Source organism: Hibiscus syriacus, unplaced genomic scaffold, assembly GCF_006381635.1.
Source record: "Hibiscus syriacus cultivar Baekdansim isolate YM2019G1 unplaced genomic scaffold, ASM638163v2 tig00111097_pilon, whole genome shotgun sequence".
Classification (NCBI taxonomy): Eukaryota; Viridiplantae; Streptophyta; class Magnoliopsida; order Malvales; family Malvaceae; genus Hibiscus; species Hibiscus syriacus.
In genome coordinates, this window is record NW_024062982.1 from 104,000 (window position 1) to 108,813 (window position 4,814).

Consider the following 4,814-nt stretch of genomic DNA (forward strand, 5'->3'; position numbering starts at 1 on the left):
ATAATTTCAATTTAGATTACTTGTTAATAAATAAATTTATATTTATAACTATTGATTATGTTTATAATTGTATTTTCCCAGTATCTATAAAAGAAACTGCAATATCGGCGGGGGGGGGGGGAGGAGACATATAAGTATAACTGCATTATTGTAGATAAGAGATAATGATTTGTATTTTCTCAAAATGATTGTACTTAAACTTCTGAAGGGGGATTAGGTGCGTTTTGCCTCTCTCTTTTTTCTCCCTCCTTAAGCTAATTAAATTATATATATATATGTGTCCCCCTTCACCACCTTCATGCATCACTCACAAGTGAAAATAAAGCCCAAAATTATTATTTTTTTCTTTTGACAAGTGATGGATGAAACTATATATATTCACCAAACATAATTATTATTTTAGTACACCAAATTATAATTAATGTTTTCTTGTATAAATATATATATGAGTATATATGATTGGGTTATATGCATGTGAAAACGTGAGAATGTGTAATAAATCTAATATCCTTGAAAAATTATAGTTAATCTATAATGACAATGATATTCAAAAGATATTTATTTTGTATTTTTTTTAACTCTTTATAATTTCATATGAAGACACATGGAGGAGAGTTAGAAGATGGACGCTTATTTATCCAAAGAAGTCAAGTTTATTTTCTTAATACACAAACCATTATAAAGTACATGTATAGGGTGGATTTATTACAATTAAATTTTATGTTTAATACAATGATAATACATAATATCGTGAGTCAAATGTCACTAATAGAAAAGTACACTATAAATTAGTATCATTATCGTATTTGACATGATTCGATTTAATCCATTAGATCATGTCATGAGGATATAAATTTGAATAAAAAAACTAAACGTGTTTAAAATATAAATTAGACATAGGCTCAAACATTCGAGACTTGAATTTGTTCGTTGTTTAAGTTTCTAATATATTATACAATTATGTAATTAAATTTATACTAATATATAATATTATAATGTATGTTTAGTCATCTTTCATTACAATTTTAATAAATAAATATATATAAATTAATAAATATTCAACTAGAAATACTCTTTAAAAAATTAAGAACAATATTGATATGCTTAAAATGAGTTTAAGTTAATCATTTTAAAATATAGACAAAGGTAATTTTTTTAATAATATATGTAAACTCGACATTAACTGGTCCAATAAACCTGTTAATACCTTTACTCAAAAATCACTCGAAATTTTATACTATGGTTTGAAATGATTCAACGAATTGTATCATATGATAATATTATTATTTTCATTATAAAAAGTCTTCCTGTATTTTCATTCCAAAATCACCCAAGACTAGTGAATTGAATTAATATATGCATTTATATAAATAAAATTTTTACAAAGCACACTGTATACAATATATATATATATATATATATATATATATATAAAACCCTAAACTGAGAAATAACACAGAATCTTTAACGTCCCTTTGAATCCTCAAATGCATGCAAAACCACACCAACGTCACAAATCAACAAATTATTGGTAACTGTCTTTTTTCCTTTTCTCTTTATATAGTATTATTCGATAAACTTATAAGAAAATCACTATTATCGATCTCGAATATCATGTCATCCGAGTTAGAAGCCACACCATGGATAAGCTCATGATGGTGATCACCTAAGCTGTTTTCTTCCATGTTCATGTCCCACAGGAACTCATAATCGTCGTCGACTTTCGAGCTAACTTCATTGCTGCAGTGATTATTGTTGTCATTGCTGTTGTTGTCGTCGTCGTTTTTCCGGGGTGAGAATTGTATGGAGTAGATTGAGCAAGCTTGGCCATGGGGTTGATGGGGTGGTTTGGAGGGTAAAGAATTCATTTGTTGATGATACACACAAGCCATTGTGGTTTGCTCGGTTAAAGAAGGTGCATGAATTAAAGGCTCCAACATCATTGGGGAGCTCGACCTGTTGCTGTTCTCTCCTCCTTTTCTCTTGTGGAACACTCTACATAAAACCCAGTCTTCCTGTCACATTTGAAACAAAAACCGAACAATCAGATGCATATTCGAACGCGAATTCATCCTTTCAACTTAACTCTCGTAATTCCGATGTTGTCTTACGATATAAACTAAGATCACGAAATTTCTTAAAGAAAACACGAACCAATAATATGGTGAAATGTACATTAATATTGTCAAAATCATATGACAATATATGGTATAACATGATTAAGTACTTGATTATGAGAACACATGAAGATGGAACTAATGATAAGTGGACAGCTTGCATATATTATTCCCACTATACTTTTTCCTTAAGTTTCCTATGCGCAAACACTCATAAATCTATTCCCCCCCCCCCTCAAATTCACATACACATAGGCTGCAATATGTCAACCTCTCTTTACCCTAAATTTCAATCTCTCACTTTCAAAGTCATTTTCAAGCAATATATATGAGCAGACATATGATATGAGTATACAGTTGAAAATAAAAAGGAGAGGAGGAAATTGACCTTAGGGGGCTATGTGGGGTCTCGAGCCGGAATTCATGCATGATCCAACCCGTTTTGATTCCGTTCGGAGCCCGGTTCCGATAAAACTAATGTCTTCTCATCCCTACAATCTTGGGTTCTCGGATCGATGACCGTTCGGTCCTTTCCCGTTGCTTTCCAGTAGCGGATGTGGTTGCCCGATTTGTTCGGAATCCTGTTGCATACTTTCGGTCACGAAAGCTGAAGAAGTACCACTCGTTGGCGTTCAACTTTGCCACCTCTGTGATTTCATTTCAGGTCCCAGGTATACACAAAATCGTTAATCACAAACTTGAATTTACTGAGAGTGTTGGTAAGTCTTTATCACCCAATAAGTTATGTCTAGGAAAGGTAATAAGGGTCTGTTTGGCATTACATGCCGATGAGATCCAAGTAAAAAAATAAGTTTTAAGTAGAGTGTTTAGGAGAAAACACGAAGATTGAACAGATTAGTCCAAAAAGTGTAGCTTTATTTATAGGTCACAGGTTATTCCAACACCACATCAACATTTAGCAATTATGCCACATTAACTTTCCCTATCATAGCGATATTGACGTGGTAATTATTCAATAACCATGGCATAAAAAACAAAAAGAGGAAATATACGGTTCCTTCAAGAAAAACAAAGGTAACAGTGTATTCATAAACCAGAAGATATTGAATGTTTAAGCATATTCGATCTTACATTCTAAATTTAATTATTAGATATCTATAAATAGAGTTAACCTGAACTCATTATGAAAAGTTGAAGATCTCTCCCTGTTTGTGCACGATGATTTTAGACTTTAGTAACGAAATGTTGATATAATTAAGTAGAATCAAACCAAAGGGTGGGGAATCTTTTTCTTTCTAGTTCTCGCAATGCCCCGAAGCAAATGAGAACAAAGGAGCCCTTCTTACATGATTAAGAAGTTGGTGATAGCTTACAAAATCCGATACTATTGGTGGATTCTTATCCATATTACTACTAGAAAAAATTATTAATGAGACTCGAATCTTAATTTAATCAAGTGAAACTATATCACATGCCTCACCATACATACATACATAAATGTACTTACATGCATGTGTATAGGTTTCCAAACATGTGTACGTGTGAGTGTAGACACACCAACATCTCTCTTTTCTCGTCCCATTCTCTCTCCTAGAGGAGGAAAAACGTGTTTTTTTTCATCTATCTCTAACAGCTAACATATGGACAGTGGCACCGCATGCACCAGAAGGAAAGAAACAAACTCAACAGTCCTCCCTTACTCTTTGCCCTCTCAAAACATAAGCAGAGAGGGATAGACCGAGGAGAGCGAGTAAAAGCAGTAGTCTCCTAACATAAATTATCCGTCCCTCCCTCGTAATACCTTTGTACTCAAACCCCAAAGGGAAAAAAAAAAAAATCTCAAAGGGAACGATAAGAAACCTACCAGTTGCCATGGCTCGCATGTATGCAGATCTATCTCAACTAAAGTACCCTTCAACACTTCCTTGTTGGCAATCTTTTTGTAGAGATAATGGCAGACCAATTCTTTATCGCTTGGATAGAACCTAAACCCAGGAGGCAGTGTTGCTCCAATGTCCCTTAGCCCCATATTTATGTTGCTAAAGAAGCAAAAACAAAAGCAAAAAAGAGAGAGAGAGGAGATAGAAAAGGTGGGGTTCTTTGAGATCTTTGTTATGAAAAATTGAATAAATTTAAGGTAAGAGATGGAATCAAGATGAACCGAAAGGAAATATTAAATGGAAGTGGGAAGGGTTTGTGTTGTGGTGGGCATGATATATATATGTAGCTAGTTTAGTGATCATGACAAGTTGCCATTTAGAATTTCTTAGCAATATTCTAGTTCATATAGGGACCAGTCATGCTTGTATTGCTAGTTAGTTATAATTGGGAAGTTTCAAGGAAAACCAAAGTTGCAAGAAAGCTTAATCTATTGTTGGGAATTTTAGAATTATTTTTAGGGACAAGTATACAAATGGTCATTGAACTATGTTGAAATGATTTTTTGGTTATGAAGTTTCAATAGTTACAAACGGTCATTAAACTCATCAAACTGCTATAAAAGTTCTGGTTTTGATAAGTTCAAGGATCATTTGTATTATTTTGATAAAGGTCAACGATCATTTCGTAACTTTTGAAATTTAGTGTTCTTAATATCAGTTCAATCCATTTGTGTATTTACCATTTTTATCATGCTAATTTTAGTTATGTTTGTATATGGAAAAGCTAGAGTATATATAACAATAGTTGGATATGGTAATCCCTTTAAAGGAAAGAAGTAATTAATGAAATAAAGTA

The 4,814-nt window shown here is 32.6% G+C and overlaps 1 pseudogene; it reads right to left on the reverse strand.

Annotated features, from left to right (window-relative positions):
- Positions 1-1,929: 1,929 nt before the first annotated feature.
- Positions 1,930-4,323, reverse strand: LOC120152989 (annotated as a pseudogene).
- Between the last annotated feature and the right edge of the window lie 491 nt (positions 4,324-4,814).